Source organism: Cervus elaphus, chromosome 18 (genome assembly GCF_910594005.1).
Source record: "Cervus elaphus chromosome 18, mCerEla1.1, whole genome shotgun sequence".
Classification (NCBI taxonomy): Eukaryota; Metazoa; Chordata; class Mammalia; order Artiodactyla; family Cervidae; genus Cervus; species Cervus elaphus.
The window spans coordinates 73,021,951-73,040,361 of NC_057832.1; the positions used below are offsets into that span (position 1 = coordinate 73,021,951).

At 53.6% G+C, this 18,411-nt stretch overlaps 1 protein-coding gene across 3 annotated transcripts in view; it reads right to left on the reverse strand.

Annotated features, from left to right (window-relative positions):
* The window catches only part of ADCYAP1R1 (ADCYAP receptor type I), a 65,269-nt gene extending 56,082 nt beyond the window's left edge, over nt 1-9,187 (reverse strand). For 2 of the 3 annotated variants that reach the window (XM_043873153.1, XM_043873152.1), the window contains exon 1: nt 8,740-9,095. The gene's annotated coding sequence lies outside the window, so the exon portion shown is untranslated. Of the gene's footprint in view, nt 1-8,739 lie in introns of all 3 variants that reach the window. The other variant, XM_043873151.1, reaches the window with a different exon arrangement.
* Nucleotides 9,188-18,411: the final 9,224 nt, after the last annotated feature.

The window sequence follows — 18,411 nt, forward strand, 5'->3', positions numbered from 1 at the left end:
TCTCTTTCTCTCTCTCTCAGACACACACACACACACACACACACACACACACAGAGAAACAGGTCTACAGAGAAGAGCATAATGACACATCAATTCCACAGAGAGAGACTTTACCCCCAGGGCACCCACCTGAAGGCATCAATATAAACACCCAAGTGTGGAATAATGAAGGTGGAGACTCCTTCAGGGATTGACAGACAATCCACACACCTTCACAGAAATGCCAAGGCACCCTCACAGAGCACAGAACAAAGGTATGTGCAGATGCATCACAGAGATTTACATCTTCAGGTACCTTTATCGGATTATTAACACATATAACCACAGACGCACTCATTCTGCAAAAGCATTCAGTTATTTAGAAGCAACAGATTTATCTGGATTCAGATGGAACTGTAGGTACACACACATGAGTATATGAGCATGCACACACAGACACATAGACAAACACATCCACACACACACACACACACACACAAACACACACACACACATACCCACGAAGCCCTGACTTGCAGGATGCTTATCCCTGCAGTGGATTAAAAACAAGCTGGAGCAGAGGCCCCAGCCTAACTGCTTAACCATCCCCCAGCTCTCTGCTTTGTCACCAGGCTGCTCAGACAATATGAGAACCAAGAGAGAGGTGTAACCCCCACCCCACCCCCACCCTGTGCCTCAGGGTAGAGGGGATACTCTCAATATGAGGCCTCCTCTGCAACGAGAGCTGGGTTCCTGATTCCCACTTTTGCCCTCTCTAGTTCACCTTCCCCAACTACAGTCTACCCTCTGCCCAACAGGACACAGACATCACTCACCAAGGCATGGAGAGAGGGAACCTGCGGGCTCCCAGGCCTTGATCATCCCCCTCCCCAACCTCAACTGGGAACCTGGTCTCAAGATGTAATCCCAGGCCCACCTCTTTTCCCAGACCCCCCACCCCAAGACCACTGTACAACGCTTAGAGCTTACAATGTGAGGCCACCTGCCCCAAACCTCATATACATCTGGACCACATGGCGGGGGCGGGGGGGGTCCTCTGTCCCAGGAAAGCCCTTCCAAATGTAACCCCTGGGTCTGCCACTCCCAGCCCTGTCCTCTGCTCCCTGTCAAGGCTGCTTTCCTCTTCTGGACTCCCCCAAGTTGTCAATAACCTTCATAAGCGCCACAGGCAAGCCTGGCCACTGCAGCCTGGGGTTGGACTCTCCCCTCCCTCAGGATGGATGCTTGGCTCTTTCAGCCCCACCACACATGTGGCTCAGGATGACCAGCTCACCGATATTCCCAGGCTCTGTCTCTTGGGTCCAGGCTCTGCCGAGATAAACCGGCTTTTGAAATTGATCTGAAGGCAATTAAACTACATACTGACATTTAGTATGGTGGACTTGAGAACCATTTTGCTAGAGTTTTAAACTTAAAGACCTCAGGCAAGCCACTTAACTTTTCTGTGCCTTAATTTGATTATATGTTAAATGAGAATAATAATACCTACTTCATAGACGTTACTAGGAGGCATCAACCAATTCATGTAAGTTAATAACTATAGACAGGGCTTCGCTGGTGCTCAGTGATGAAGAATCCACCTGCACTGGGGACCCACGTTCAATCCCTGGGTCGGGAAGATCCCCTGGAGAAGGAAACAGCAACCCACTCCAGTATTCTTGCCTGGGAAATTCCATGGACACAGGAGCCTGGTGGGCTATCATCCACGAGGTCCCGAAAGAGTTGAACACAACTTAGCAATTAAACAACAATAAACCATAGACAGTAGAGTATATCCTGGCTCCCAATAAGGACTATCCATAGTTAACTATTATTATCTTTTTTTTTTTTTTAACTATTATTATCTTACCACCTGTGTTCAGGTTTTTTTTTTTTAACCATCCTACGGTCATCTCTACCCCCATGTTATTCCCTCAGTCGTGTCCGACTCTTTGCAACCCCATGAACTATAGCCCACCAGACTCTGCTGTCCATGAAATTCTCCAGACAAGAATACTGGAGAAGGTTGCCATTCCCTTCTCCAGGGGATCTTCCCGACTCAGGGATTGAACCTGGGTCTCCTGCATTGCAGACAGACTCTTTACCATCTGAGCCACCAGGGAAGCCCTCTGTCATATTCAGAATGGGAACATCAGGTCTGCTGCACTTTTATTCACTAATGGCTAACATTTATTAAACACTCAGTACATGCCAGGCACTCTTCCAAACAATAAATATACATTAACTCATTTCACCTGCCCCAAACCTATGCCGTCATCATCCTCACTCTACTGCTGAGGAGACTGAGGCACAGAGAGGGTAAGCAACTTCCCCAAGGTCACACAGCAAGCATGTGGTAGAACTGGGGAGGGAACCGAAACAGCCTGGCTTCAAAGCTTGTGCACTCCATCCCTATGCTCCCACCACTCTCTGTTACTGCTAAAAGGAAGACTAGCTCAGAATCCATGGGTATCCTAATAGCAATCCCTCTCACAGCCCCTGGGACTAGTGAGGCCATCTGCTACCCCTCTACCCACATTTCTATGTCTGAAGCACCCTCCTTAGGAAGAATTCATGACAGACATAGCATTTCAGACCTGAAATGGACTCTGAAGGCCACCTCCCCATGGTACTGAACCTCCTGTGGGGAAACTGAATCCAGAGTGGGGGAGACACTTCCCAAGGTCACCCAAAAGAGAGTCCCAGAGCCTTGCCTGGCAGGAATAGATGAGTGACGAATATGCAGACTACAGGGGAGTCGGCTCCCCCTTCCAGACTTGGGAGGGCCTGCCCTCCTCAGGACCCACAAGCCCAGTGACTGGCCTGGGGCAGGAACAGGTGTCCCCCAGCAGCCACCGCGCCGGGCGCACAGGAAGACGGCATCATCAGTCAGCACACCGGAGCCAGCGGTGACTCACTGGGCTCCGCATGGAGCGGGAGGGGACGTGGAGACCCTGCAGCATCTCCCACGCTGGCCAACCCTGCACGACCCTCTCTGTAGCCCTCGCTGCTGAGATGGTCCAGTCCCTGGGCTGGGGAGCTCAGCCCTCTTTAGGGCCCTCAGGGGAAGCTTTGATGTCTTTCCACTATATCCTTCCAGGCCAGCCCTGAGCAGCACAGGTTCTTCTGCCTCTTGGGAGCACCCACTGGAGGAGGGCAGCATCTCACTCTTCCTCTCCGTGGAGCTGCAGAGCCCTGGGTCCCTCTTCTGTCCTCATGGAGTTGAGGCATCTCCTATTGGCATCTCCTCTGGCCGTTCAGCATCCGTCCCCATCACAGGGCAGTGCCAAGCCTGGACACCAGATCAAAAACAACCCAGAGAAAGTGGACCATTCATCTCCCTTTCTCTACACAAGCTCCATTTACTCATGAAACCTGAGCAGCACCCACCCCCCACTTCCTCCTCTCCCTCCTAGTACAGGGGACCAGTGAGGGAAGGTTGGAAGATGAAACACTGCCCCTCCAGCTCACCCCTCAAATGGAGGGAACTTAACTTGTTTCTGGGAAAGAAGAACCTCTTTTCTCACCAATAAGGTCAGAGCTGATAAAGGTCAGTGCCCAATGCTGCAGTGAGGGGTGTTCTGGCAATGGACAGATTAATCATTAATGCGAATGTTCTTCTTTGACGTTCAGATGTTCCCCTTTCAAAGTCTGGTTCCCAGAGGCCTATGCACAGCAGGAGACAGAAGTCGTGTCCCTGAAAAGGTCTCCTACTATTCTTACACATAGGGAACCTGGGCTCAGGAAAGGCTGGGCACGCATGGGCACCGGTAGCACGTGTGTGTGTGTGTGTTCGCCACTCAGTCATATCCAACTCTTTGCAATCCCATGGATTGTAGCCCGCCAGGCTCTTCTGTCCATGGGATTCACTAGGCAAGAGTACTGGAGTGGGTTGCCATTTCCTTCTCCAGGGGATCTTCCCAACTCAGGGATTGAACCTGGGTTTTCTGCATTGCAGGTGGATTCTTTACTGTCTGAGCCACCAAGGAAGTCCGCCCATTGTTAGTAATGTCCTGTTTCACAGGTGAGGGTTTGAGGCCCAAAGTGACCCAGAGTCTTTCCCAAGGTCATGCTGCCAAACCCTTCCACACTAGCTAGTCCAGGCACATCTCCTATCCCTGAAGGGTCCTAGGAATCCTCTCTGAGGGACAGCCCCCCAGGGCCTGGAAGAGGAAGAGAGAAGAATGGAAATAAAGAAGAAGATAAAAGAAAGGGGAAGGCATGAATAGGGGCGGGAAGCGATGGAAGACAGTGGGAGGTGGTGGGTGGGGAAAAGAGGGCAGTAGTGGGGGAGCGGGAACAGGAAGCAGGCGCTGGTTTTCGGATGGGTGACTGTGCACCTCCGAGGCAGGGGCTGAGGCTCGGGGCAGGTGGGATGGAGAGTGTGGCCATCTGCACTGCTAACCAGTGCAACTTCTTGCTAACCAGCCGTCCCTCTGGAGGGGATGCTGACCCCTGGAAGGGAGGGCCAGCTCTGACTGGCACCCGGCACAAGTCAGGCACTCGGTGGGCACCCTAAAACTCTGAGGGGTGCCTAGTGATGAGCTTAGAAAGGTGACTGAAGAGTGTTGAGGGACCCAGCAGGGTGGGGGGTGGTGAGACGGTGGAAGGTCGGTGCCAGTCTGGGATGCCAGGGACGCAGCAGCCTAGTTACAGGAGAGAGGGCTGGGGCACTGAAGAGTTTCACGCAGGGGACTGAGGTGCTAAGCTTCTCATTTAGGGAGTATTCCTCAGAAGGCTGGTGAGCTGAGTGGAAGAGAAAACACAAACAGAAAACCTGGAATCCAGGTAGAGGAGATGGGGGTCTGGGCAGGGAAGGGCAGCTGGAATGGGAAGTGGAGGTCAGAATTCAGAGACTTGAGAAAGTGGGGAAAGATCTCCCAGGCCCCTCCTCTAGGGAAATAGCAGGAAAGAAATGTCAGAAGGGGACAGGAGGGATAAGAAGAAACTGAATAGGACCCAGTCTACCACACAGCCTTAAATCAGAAGCTGGAACATTCACAGGTATCCGCAAAGGAACTCTTATGTTTTACTCCCCAGCCAGCCCTCTGTGGTGCCCATTTGTCATGGGAGAAAGGTGAAAGCTAAGGCAATGCATGGAGCTGGGATGAGAGAGTCCAGGTATTCCACAAGGCCAATACAACCTCCTATCACCACCTCCAGGAAGCCCAGCCTGGCTGCACCCACCTCTACTGGCCTCACTCTCCTCTGACAACTACCAGCCCTAGATGAGGAAACCCCTCACCCCTGCCTGGGCTGTTTCAGGTCTCATCCTTGTCTTTGTGAGTTTGAAGTCTTGTCTGAAAACAAGGGGCATGTCCAGGTCTCCCTGCGGGTTTTCCTCCTGGTGGAGGTGGGCATGTCCTTGGCCAACAGGGTGAATGGGAGAGGGGCTCAGGACCTGTTTGGTGAGTCCAGTGACATGATATCCTTTCATTTTCAGGCATGAACACTGTCTCCAGGAGTCCTTAGCGTGGGAGATGTATAACGTGAACCCAGCAGAAGCTTGTCTAGGATAGGATGCTGAAGTCAGGCGTTAATGGGTACCCTGAGCTCCAGGCAGGGTGAAGACAGGCATCCAGGGCCCCCTAGAGCACTGTGGGCTCCCAGGACTAAAGCTCCTCCCTTCTTCCACCTCTTAAACCAAATTCTCTTTGCTAACCTATAGCCCAGGAGATCACAAACCCTTCCAGCTGGTTGGATCCAGCCTGTCACCTATTTTTATACAGTCAGGGAGCCCAAAATGGTTTTTACATTTTCAAATGGTCAGGAAAAAAATCAAAAGGCTCATATTTCATGACACAGGAAAACTGTGTGAAAATCAAATTTGTGGCCATAAATAAAGCTCATCAGCGCACAGCTCCACTCATTTGCATAAGTAGCATCTACGGCTGCTTTTACGTTATGACAGCAGAATGAAGCAGTTGCAACGGAGTGTACAGCCAGCAAAAGCCTAAAATAATTTACTATCTGGCCCTTTGCAGAAAAAGCCTGCCAACCCTCGCTCCAGCCTCACGCAACACACACACTTTCTCCATTCAGTGTCAATGCTGTGCACGTGGACACTCATCAAGGAAGACTGTGATCTTCGTGGAGCAGACACCTCCATCCCCAGGCGTGTCCAGATTTGTGTGAGAGGGTGTGTCTCCATGTCCGTGTGTGTGTCCCCATGTCCCTACGTATGTTGCTCTCTGCTGTTGCATGCTTGCCCTGGCTTTCTGGCAGGTGTCACAGGAAGCCTTGATGCCACCCCAGCGGTGTGTCACTGCCTCCCTGTGTGTCACTGTGGGGGTGGCTGCCACCACGTGCCTCTGACGGCATCCAGGGCTCAGTACAAGCATGCTGCAGCTGATGAGTTTCCAGACTGCATGTTGCCAGGCAGCCAGACCACTAGTCCCAGCCCATTCAGACCCCAGACTCATAGATTCCTCCATTCAGGGGTAATCAAGGCTTCCAGGGGCTCCAGGCCTACCTGTGTGCGACATGGGATCTCTGCTCACTCTCCTCCCCAGACAGGAAACCCACTGTCACCCCCAAGTGTCGGCTCCACGCTGGGGTGGCTCTCGGGGAAGCGACGAGGCCTCTCTGGCACCGAGCTGAGCTTGTGCTCTGTGACTGGCACTCCTTGGTTCTGCCCTCCAGCAGACAGCACAAGTCCCCCACCTAGTGCCGGCCCTGGCCAGGGAGATCTGTGAGACCGGATACCTGGGACACATAACCTGAGGCCACATCCCCAGGAAGAAAGCCACTCTGTGGCCTGAAGTCTTGTCTCCCCTAGCCTTCTAGATGTCTATGTTGATCTGTAAACCCCCATTTTGTTTTATTTGGATTATTCAACACGAATTGAGAGGGTGTCCCAAAGTAGGGGCATGGCAGAGAGGGGTGGCTGCATAAAAGGGGTGGATTCCAGTGTTTCTCCAATCAACTCCCTGCCCACCTGAACCTGACAGAAAACAGCACTTAATGGATCTTTCAGCCTGATGAGTTCCCAGAACGTAGGCAAGGGTCCTTCAGGAATCTCCCCATAGACATTCCCTCTCATCGCAAACAGGAGCAGAGTCATACATCCTGTCCCAGGCACAGAATCATGGACGAATGACCCACGGCAGGGGCAGGAAGGCAGCGGGTTTGCCTCCCTGGTCACCCCACACACACTTGTTGATGAACTGTTTGGAAGATCCAGCCAGGGCCTGCCCCAGTGTGTTCTATTTCTAATTTATAAACTCAAATTTTGACTGGTGTCCCGACTGGCACCTCTGCTTGTCCTCCCCAAGGTCAGAAGGCAGCAGGAGCCCCAGATTCATCTGGGTAGGGACTAGGGGTTCTGCCAACCCCACCCGCACCCAACACCAACTCAAACTGGCCTTCTGAGATAATCTGAGTGCTGCTCCTCCCCACTCCCCCCTACCCCTCCAAGGCTCATATAGTTTTTTTAACCCCTCCAGAGGCCCACAGCCACTCAAAAGCCTCTAGCCTGACCTTCAGAATGCCTTTCTGCCCCTCTCCAGGGAAAGTTGCCCCTCTCTGACTGTGTAGCTCCCTCTCACTCCTCAGCTGCCCCCCCACCCCCCACCCCCCGGCAGGGCTGCTCACTGGAAAAGCCAAATGCCATGTCTTTCCTTTTGGTAGTGGGGAGGAGGGTGCTGGAGGAGATAAGGAGACTGATGCACCTGTACTAAAAGCATAGAAATCCTCTGGAGAATTGGCAGGGGTCCACCCTCCCTCCCCCAGCAGCTTTCAAAGGGGGTCTCAGCACTTTCTAGGGGCGAGCTTCCACTCCCAGCTCCACATGAAATATAATCAGTTCCTGGCTGGGCTCCCTCCCGAGTGTCTAGCTCCATCCAGTGGCACTCCGGCCGCTTCTAACCCACCACCCCCGCTTCCGCCCCCCCCAAACCCGCCCCGAACCCCCTCCTGCAAACCTGCAAAGGTCCTGCCAGCCCAGGTTGCGAGCCCCTGCCTCCCACAGCTGCAGCGGGAGCCTGTGCCTTTAAGGAAGCGGGCAGGGGTCTCATCTCAGGCGGGCCCACTCCAGCCAGGGGAGACGACACGTTTCTTCCACAGGCTCCCAGGGACCGTTTCCTCGCGGAACCGCAGAAACCCAGGCATCCCGACCCCTGCCTCTGCACCGCGGGAAACCCAGAGACAATGCTCTTTTGAACCATTGCGAAGGTGTCACTACTCGGGAACGTTATATACGCTGGCCCGTACTTCACCCCCTACACAGCATGTCCCGAGCCCACCCCTCACACCCCGTGAAGACTGCGGTACCCAGCCCCCAGGGAACCCTCCAGCGTTGCCTTCCCGATTGGATCCGCGTAGCCGCGTCCGTCTGCCTCAGGAGTAGGTAGACAGGTCCCTCGGGTCCCTCCGGTCGCAGTGCCTTCCTGCCCCGGGTCCTCCCTTCTGGCACGAGGAGGGGCGCCCGGGAGCTAGCCGATCCCACCCCCTGCGGGCTGCAGGGATCGGTCTCTCCGGAGCGCGATCCCAGACACTGGGTGGAGGGGGGGGGGGTGGCTCGGGACGGAGGGTGGCAGAGTGTCGCGCAGGAAGGAAGCAGCGGCGGGAGAGGGCTTCATTTAGGTTTCGGGAGGTTGGCCCCGCTCTGGCCCTGGCCCGCTCTCCGTCGGTGAAGGACGCGGCTGGCGGAGACAGCTGAGCTGGAGGAGGGGGTCCCGTGGCCCCAGAGGGGCGAAGGTTCTGGAGTCAGGGGAGGGCGGACGGGGCGTAGGGGGGCAAGGGCGGCTGGGCGGCGCTTACCTGCTCACCCAGGGGCCTCGCGGCGGGGCCGCGGGCTGCGGGTCTGGGCAGGCTCCGCGGGGAGGGCGCGCAGCGGCGAGTCCGCGCCCCGCTCCGCCCAGAGATGGGGAGCTCGTGCGCTGAGTAGCGCGCGTAGAGCCGGATCTCCGCGTCTGTGTGTCCGCCGGGCGCCGGGGTCCGTGGGTCCCTGCGCGGCGGCGTGAGCTTGTGCGCACGCGGGGACCACGCTCGCCTGGAGCCGCCGCCGCCGCTGTCAGTCGCCGCCCGGGGCCCGACCGCGGGGCCCCCGGCCTGCCCTAGCCCGCCCCGCGCCGCTCGTCCGCCCAGCCTCGTCTGCCCTGCCGGAGAGGCGCCGCCTCCACAGCGAAGCCAGGCCGGGGGCAGGAGGGAGGCGACCGACCACCGCCTCCCCCCGTGCTTCGCAGGCTGGGGGGTGGGGTGCAGGCCAATGGGCGCCCGGGGGAGGGGTTAGGGGAGCCGGACCCCGCCCGCCGCAGACCAGAGCAGGAGCTTTGGCGCGGAGACCTGGGGGCGAGGATGCGGAGGCGACAATCCCCCTCTGTCGCCCGGCTTCCGGGACTCAGTCCCGGGGCTCACCTCCCTCCTTTCAACCCTCCCGAAATACCCAGAGCGAGAAACCATCAGTCTTCTTCCTCCCACGTCCTTCTGATTCCCTGTCAGAACCAGTTCCTCCTCCTCCAGGAAGCCTTCCTTACAGGGCAAATGCCAGACTCCCCTTGGGATTTTTCTTTGCCCCCACAGCCCTGGCCTGGGAACGTCAGCTAGCTTCCTGGAGCCTGTCCGAATGTCTTCAAATGTGATCCCCTCTAAGGCCAGAAAAGGGAGATGGGGTGCCTTACAGGGGAGCCCTCCAGCAGCTTAAAACAACAGTGCTCTGGGGTCAGATTGCCTGGCTCCCGTCGCGGCTGTGCCAGGGTTAGCTCTGTGAGCTGGGGCAAGGGACTCGGTGTCTCTGAGCCCCAGCTACTTCCCTGTATAGGGGCATCACAGTACCTTCCCCCCACACCCCCCACCTCCTCACAGCATTAAACAAGACCGGGACTAAGTAGGTTTTCACTGATTTTATTTCCTCACTAATGAATTAATTACTATTGCTACACGAACTCAATGGACATGAGTTTGAACAAAATCCAAGAGACAGTGAGGGACAGGAAAGCCTGGCTTGCTGCTGTCTGTGGGGTCACGAAGAGTCGGACATGACTTAGAGCCTGAACAACTGTTATTATACTGCTCAACCTCCTCCTGGTACAGATGGATAAGCTGAGGCTTAGTGAGGGGAACTGACTGACTCTTTGCAACGCTAAGGACTACAGCCTGCCAGGCTCCTCTCCATGGCAGTCTCCAGGCAAGAATACTTGAGTAGGTTGCCATGCCCTCCTCCAGGGAATCTTCCCAACCCAGGGATAGAACCTGTGTCTCTTGTGTCGCCTGCACTGGCAAATGAGTTCTTTACCACTAGTGCAACCTGGGAAGCCCCAATCGGGTCAAGGTCAGGTAGCCAGTTGGTGGCAAAGCCAAAGCCCAACTGAGAACAGTTAGTTACATGCTCCCATGCCAAGCACTTACCCTCTGTCCACCCCCACCAGCCAACCCACTGCTCCCACCTGCCCCTGCTCATGGTTTCTCCATCCTACCCCAGATGTCAGCATCTGAAGAGCTCCCTCCATACCCCAGCCTACAGCTCTGCAACCAGGCTCTGGCTTTCCTTATTCGAGTAAGTTGTTGTTCGCCTTCCAAGTGGGTTTGAGTTTTGGGTATGCCATCTTGTTGAGGAAGCTTCAAGAAGGAGGAGGAGGGAGAGAGAGACGAGCCTTTCCTTGGGAATTCTTGCCCAACTGAGGAGGAGAGGACTGGAGGATGGAGCAGGACTCCATAAGGGGAAACTTAAAGGAAGTATCTGAGTGTCCAGAAAGTCTGCTCAGTGAACTGATGGTTTCTGTCTACAACACAGTGAACCCTGGCCCCCTCTGGTACGCCACATTGTTGGTCTGCATGGATCACATTTCTTTCAGTCCAGGAAAGCTTCCTGGAAGAGGAGGATGTTAGTTCTTATCTGTATCAATAAAGAGTGAGACCCCTCTGGAGAGAAGAGGGCTCGGTGCCTTGGTCAAGTCAGACAGACAAGACCAGCGGGACTTCTCTCCAGACCTGAGTAGACCCCTTTCTAGATTGTTGCCTGACCCCTGGCAGCTTCCTTTCATCGGTCTTCAACCCAGTTGTTTGAAGATCAAATGAGATGCTGTGTGTGGAAGTGCTCTATAAACTGTGAAACGTGAGGAGAAAGGAGGGGCTACAGCAGTCTCAGAGTCAGGAGGGAAGCATGGAACTCAGGACATTAGAGGCACGAAGTGTGAGGAAGGTCACTTGCGGCAAGCCAGCTGTCCTTGGAAATGTCCATGGTCAGGCCACTAGATGAGGACCCTTGGCTCAGAGTCAGCCTTTGTTTCAATGTTTACTCTCTTTTCCATACTCCAGGTCCCCCTCTGGGCTCTGGAACACCTGCTCTCTGTCTTGTGTCCCAGATGTGTGTCTTGCTTGGTGTAGGCAGTGAGCAGGTTGAGCATCCCTTCCCCCCTCTGCCTGGGCAGCCAGCGGACAGGAATTAACCTGCAATCCTCCACTCACATCCCTTCCCTTCACCTCTTCCCCCTTTGCTGTCAGGCTCCTAGCCAGAGGGCAGGCTTCTAGCTGACTACAGCTAGGGGTCAGCCAGGGCTCTGGGTCCCACTGTGCCATCCATGCCCAGCATGGAGCAGGTAGGGGTAGAAATCCAGCTCTTGCTCTGCCTGCTGCCCGCTAAGCCAGGCACACAGGGTCCACCATAAGGGACACTTCTTATAGTTGGCTCTGGACAGGGCACCTCTCTACTCTCTCCAAGGTGTTGCAGTCCTTATAGATGGCCTCTAATCCCTGCTGTACCTAATAACATCAGCTTAGATGAGCCACAGGAATGAGTATCATCAGAGCTGGGATCCAGGAAGGCTGACTAGTCCCCTTCTCTATGAATGAAGCACCCAAGCCTGGAGGGGCCACAGGACTAGCCCAAGGACGCACTTAGACTGGGAACTAAAGTTTGTGTCCATGTGCCCAGTTTGGTGTTGTTTGACCTTGCTAACAGCCCCGATCATTCTGGAGCAGGCTGACCTCTCATGCCCCGGATTGTTCTCCACACATGCAGGCATACAGCTCTGGTCTCTCCAGACAAGCCTGGTTCTCCTTCAGCAGGAGCTATGCCAATTCTGGTCTCCCAGACTGGGCCTCCCCAAGGACAGGACCAGACTTCCTTCTTTTTCCTCCTCACCCAGCCTGCCTGGCTTCATTCAGGGAGACTGGAGGCTGAGGGACCACCCGTGAGACCACCCACTCCTCCCAGAGGACCCCTGGAGTTTCCTTCTCTCCCCTGGGGTTGGAGACTGGGGTCTCCTCAACAGTTTTTCCCTCCCCTGAGGTGCTCATTGCCTCAGCTCCCTTCCACAAGCCAGCCAGCCAGGCGGGCAGCAGCTGAAAAAGATGGATTTTAATTCAATTTTCTGAGATGTGGCAGAGGGAGATGGATGCCAGGCTGCCCTACCCAGCAATCGTCTCTCCTGGGCACCGGTTCCCTCCGTGACTCTCAGCCCCCACCCACCCCACCCCACGCCAGCCACACCAGTCCAGCTGCGCCGGCAGGAAGAACAGCACATTCGAGGACACCGAGGCGTTTTTATTGTACAATAAACAGCTGACGTTTGCTGAGGGCTCACCTTATCTGGAGCCAGTGCTTCTCAACCCTCCGGTGCTACAGAATCCTTGGGGAGCTTTAAAAATGTCCCCGTGCCTAGGTCTCACCACCGAGATCAGTAGACAGTCTGTGATAAGGCCTGGGCAAACGGGTTTTTTTTTAAGCTCCCCAGTGGATTGTAATGTGCAGCCAGGCTCAGAACCACTGTCATAAGCCCTCTGTTAAACGCCTTCCTTGTGCAGGTCACAAGGTGGCATGCTCACACGTCCGGAACCCTGAGAGGTGTGTCGAGGGACCGTTCCTCAGTGCACTCAGCAACCGTCAGCAGCCTCTTCTACTTCCTCTGGGAACTATTCATATACATATGTTTTTGTTTTCTACATGCTCCGGGCCATGAAAAGGATGGGAAAGTAACTGCCTTCCATGCATTTGCCCATCTAATTCCTATCTGGGGAATGTGCTAGGCCTTGCATGGCAGGCTATGGAGTCTGGGTTTCTTTCTATGAAGGAGCAAAATGCTGACCCTGGGCCACTTCTCACGCAAGCTAGTGCATAGTTCCGGGGAAGGTTTGATACTGAAGGGCCCCTGGTCACCCCCTGCATCTATGCTGGAGTCAGACAGCCAGGGAGGCTCTGAGTCGACCCAAGTACATCAGGGAGTGGCCCCTGGAAGGCCCAGAGACACAGCGGGGTGAGCAGGGAGGCTTCGGAAGGTCAGTCCCATGATGGTGCGTAGGGCAAGTCCAGTGCCTCCGAAGCTCCCCTCTCCAGCAGATAGGCAGTCTGTAGGGACATCCAGGTACAGGCCTGGGCTCTCCAGGGAGAACACCATTCCATAAGCAGGCTTGTGCCCTCTCACCCAGGGGGCAGCATCCTCAGTGGATAAACCAGTACCCTCCAAAGCCTTTTCAGCTACCCCAAGGACCCTTGAAATTTTCTAAGAAACCAAGGCAATAAACACCAGGCTACTTAGACCCATGGTTTTCAGACTGTTCTCCAGGAACTCTAGAATACTTGAAGCTGCCTCACCAGAAACCTGGAGCACAGACAGGAGGAAAGCATGTTCTCAGAGCCTCCTGGGAGCTCCTCAGAGCTCAGGAGTTCTGCGTCCTCTCTGTTCCATGCCCACGGGGCATGGTGATGGATGAGGGTGAGCAAGGGGAGGACTGTCAGAGGAGGAGAAAGAGACCAGGGGTCACTGATTTGGGAATCCTAAATTCTAAGTGCAGACTTGACTGGTTAAGCATCCCATTTCACAGAGAAAGCAAATGAGGCTCATCAGGAATGACTGGCTCAAAGTCATAAAAGCTAATTAGTATCAGAGATGGGGCCACATACCAGGTCTCTGGATTTCAAGTCCTGAGTTCTGTCCCCTGAACCATAACTCTTAGAAAGGAAGAGGTGCTTCCTGGGAGGTGGAAAGTGTAGGTAACTGTGAGTAGTCATCAAAAGAGGTAAAAGGAAAATGGAATATTACTCGGCCATTAAAAAAATAAAATAATGCCACCTGCAGCAACATAGATGGACCTAGAGACTGTCATGCTGAGTAAAGTAAGTCACACAGAGAAATATTGTATGACTTCTCTTATATGTAGAATCTAAAAGGAAATGATACAAGTGAACTTACAAAAGGATGAACTTACGGTTGCTGGGAGGGAAGGATGGGGCACGGATAATTAGGGAGTTTGGGATGGACATGATACACTGCTATATTTAAAATGGAGAGCCACCCATGACCAACTGTGTAGCACATGAACTCTGTTCAGTGTTATGTGGCAGCCTGGATGGGAGGGGAGTTTGGGGGAGAATGGATCCATGTATGGAAGAAGGCAATGGCACGCCATTCCAGTACTCTCTTTTTTTTTTCATTTATTTTTATTAGTTGGAGGCTAATTACTTTACAATATTGTAGTGGTTTTTGCCATACATTGACATGAATCAGCCATGGATTTACATGTGTTCCCCATCCTGAACCGCCCTCCCACCTCCCTCCACATCCCATCCCTCTGGGTCATCCCAGTGCACCAGCCCTGAGCACTTGTCTCATGCATCCAACCTGGACTGGAGATCTGTTTCACACTTGATAATATACCTGTTTTGATGCTATTCTCTCAGATCATCCCACCCTCGCCTTCTCCCACAGAGTCCAAAAGTCTGTTCTATACATCTGTGTCTCTTTTTCTGTTTTGCATATAGGGTTATCGTTACCATCTTTCTAAATTCCATATATACGCGTTAGTATACTGTATTGATGTTTATCTTTCTGGCTTACTTCACTCTTGACTGGAAAATCCCATGGACGGAGGAGCCTGGTAGGCTGCAGTCCATGGAGTCGCTAAGAGTCGGACACGACTGAGCAACTTCACTTTCACCTTTCACTTTCATGCATTGGAGAAGGAAATGGCAACCCACTCCAGTGTTCTTGCCTGGAGAATCCCAGGGACGGGGGAGCCTGGTGGGCTGCCATCTATGGGGTCCCACAGAGTCGAACACGACTGATGTGACTTAGCAGCAGCAGCAGGATCCGCGTATATGTATGGCTGAGTCCCTTCACTGTTCACGTGAAACCATCACAATATTGTTAATCAGCTGTATTCCAATACAAAATAAAAAGTTTTTTAAAAAGAGGCAAAAGTGAGAGATACATGTGAAGAGCCAAATGTCCTATCTCCATCCCCCATGTACATAAGTACCCAACTGCAGCCTCTGGCCTGGAGAAGGATTCTTTACCAGCTGAGCTCCAAGGGAAGCCTCCCACACACCCAAATACACATACTTATTGCTGCGTGGAGAGGGTGGTTCCCAGGTGGTGCTAGTGGTAAAGAACCCGCCTGCCAATGCAAGAGACATGAGACACGGTTTCGATCTTTGGGTGGGGAGGATGCCCTGGAGAAGAACACAGCAACCCACTCCAGTATTCTTGCTTGGAGATTCCCATGGACAGAGGCGCCTAGCAGGTTACAGTCCATGGGGGTTGCAAAGAGATAGACCCGACTGAAGCGACTTAGCATGCATTGCTGCATGGGAGTATTCACGGCACAGGCGCACATGTGCTTCTCTGCCCATGATGTATGCCCAGAGGTGCATTCGCCGAGGGTCCAAACATGCTCTCACGCACACACACGGGCACTATCCACAGATCTGCCGGGCAAAAGTACACCGTCTCTACCAAGAGAGGCCTTTTCACTCTTGCAGAATTGAGCCAGGCAGTGGGCCCCTCTGCAGAGGCAGAGCTTCATCACTGTCGGGCAGCTCGCCTCGTAAAGCAGAGTTTCCCATTCACCTTCCGTAGTCCCCTCCCCAGGGACTCAGCTGTTTACCCACGAGAGCCGAATACCCTGCGGGAACTCTGGTGGAAGGAGAATGCGTATTTCCATTCCATCTCCAATTCTCTATTCACCGGACTTTCTTTTCTTCCCTGCACGTCCATCCTCCCCATCTTCACTGGCACACCCTGGAGTTGGTGTGTGGTCTTCCACTGTGAGAAAGGCCCCTTCCTGGGCAGTCTACAAACGGGCCTCACTGCTGCTGTTCAAGAGCCACGTTGCTCACGCCTTGCCCTCTGCTAGCTGCTTGCTCACTGCCCTCAGTCTGGCTCCAGCTCCTGCTGGGTTGGACACCCACCCCCCTCGCTGGCCCTCCCCACCCCCTTGCAGGTCCCAGAGAAAAAGTCTGGTCCTGCTTGCTGTTGTTCCAGTTTCTTCGGAGCCTGACTTGGCTGCCTGGAAAATAACAGCGCACCTGGCCCAGCGCAAGTCCTGGCTTTCACGCAGGACCCCAGCAAGCAAGCACGGAGGTGTGGAAATTACAGATAATTCATGTGGGAGGAGGCAGCAAGTGTGAGGCATGGATCCAGCCGTTCCCAGAAAAGCAACTTGGGATAATAGGGGGCCTGTGACGGGCTGAGCCCTGACTCGGTGTGGTGCAAACGATGCTGATAATTATATTAAAAGTAGGGCAAATAGAACGTTCTTTGACAACCAACTTTGGGAGCAGGTTGGCAGCTGATGAAACAGTTCTTTGCCACGGCTGATGGGAGCTTTGTCTGCTGGGAATTCGCTGGGGATGCTGGGGGCTCTGGGCCCTGAGTGGGGGCTGGGAAGATAGAGCTGGCAGGGTGACCTTGACCCAAGACCTTGTAGGTACTCAGGGGCGGGGTATGTAGATCAGGCTTCTACTGCAGGGTAACAAGTTCCCGCCAACTTGGCAGTTTAAAATAATGCACATTGATTATGTCATGGTTCCCCTAGGGCAGGAGTACAAGTGGGGTCCCCTGCTGAGGGTGTCATAAGACTGCAATCAAAGTGTCAGTCAGGTCTGGGGTCTCATCTGAGGCTCAGGGTCTTCTTCCAAGCTTGTCGACAGACTCTATTCCACATGGTTGAGGGCAGAGCAGTCAGCTCCCGGGACCCCATCTGGTCCTCTCTACAACATGACAGTTTGCTTCTTGAAGGCCAAGAGGAGAGAGACTGATGCCTCCGTCTTTGAAGTCTAGACTCGCTCTTAAAGGGCTCTTCTGATTATCTCAAATTGTCTTGGGTTAATCTCCCTTGTGACAAATTTAAAGTCAAAGCATCATGTGTGAGTGCTTAGTCACTCCATCGTGTCTGACTCTCTGCAACCCCATGGACTGTAGCCCGCCAGGCTCCTCTGTCCCGGGAATTCTCCAGGCAAGAATACTGCAGTAAGTAGCCATTTACTTCTCCAAGGGATCTTCCTGAACCAGGGATCTAACCCAAGTCTCCTGCATTACAGGCGGATTCTTTACCATCTGAGCCACCAGGGAAGCCCAACAACCTCTGCAAAATCCTTTCCCCTTTGCCGTGTAACTAGCCTAACCAGGAAAGTAAAATCCATTCTATTTCTATGTCCTGTCCACATCTGAGAGGAGGGACTTGTGTGGGCTTGTATCCCAGGGCACCTTACAGTCCTATCTACTGAGGTCCCTGTCATCTAGAGACTGAATGTGAGAGATGGGGTGGGAACAACCGACTGACCAAAGATCTCAGAGGGAACAACCTGTGTCAGTCTTGTTCCATCCAAGTGTTTGGCGTGAAATCAGTGCTCAGGAAATATTTTTCAATTGAATAAGTGCATCACCAACTCCTGCCTCCAATGTGCATGTGGGGAAGCCAAGACTAGAGAAAAGAAAGTACTTTTTCAAGTCATCCAAGGCAACCGATGGCAAAGTCGGAACAACAATAAGTCCTGCCATTAACTGAGCAGTTATTGTGTGCCAGACATCACGTTTGGTTATTTTACCAGCTCATTGAATTGTCATAAAGCTGTGTGATTAGGAATGATGAATACCCCAGGTTTACAGATGAAGAGACCAAGTCTCAGGGAGACGAAGTAATTTTTCCAAAGATGCTGCTGGCACCATCATAAATCAGGACTCAAGCTCGCTCAAGTTGATCCCCGTGTCCCTGGGGTTCCGTTTTCCATGCTGAGTTGTTGTGTCTGCAGGTGGGATAGACTGAGAGCAGCACCAGGAGGCCATGTGTGTGGAGATGCTTGCGGATGCTTGGTCACCTTCCCCCGTGACTCTGCCCGCCGCTCCCTCTTCCTTCCCGTGGGGATTAAGTCATCACACTGGGCCACCCAGAGCCTGACAAGGCAGGGAGGTCTTTCTAATTACTCATAATTAGCAAGCTGATTAGTCCTGTCACATGGGGCTGTCTCTGTTAGCTCTCTCCTTTGTGTTCTGGGGACACTTCTCTAGAAAGGAGGGGACCCGTCTGCATAACCAAGAGAAAGGATGCAGGGGAATCTGATTGGGATTGGGCAGTCAGGTCATTCATGACCACAGAGATAAGTATCTCACCAAGCCTACCCCTCCCACCAGATCCCCATGGGAGCCTTTTTTTTCCCCCAGATCCAGAGCACAGAGAACACGTTGTGCATCGTGGGAGACAGGACCTACCTTACTC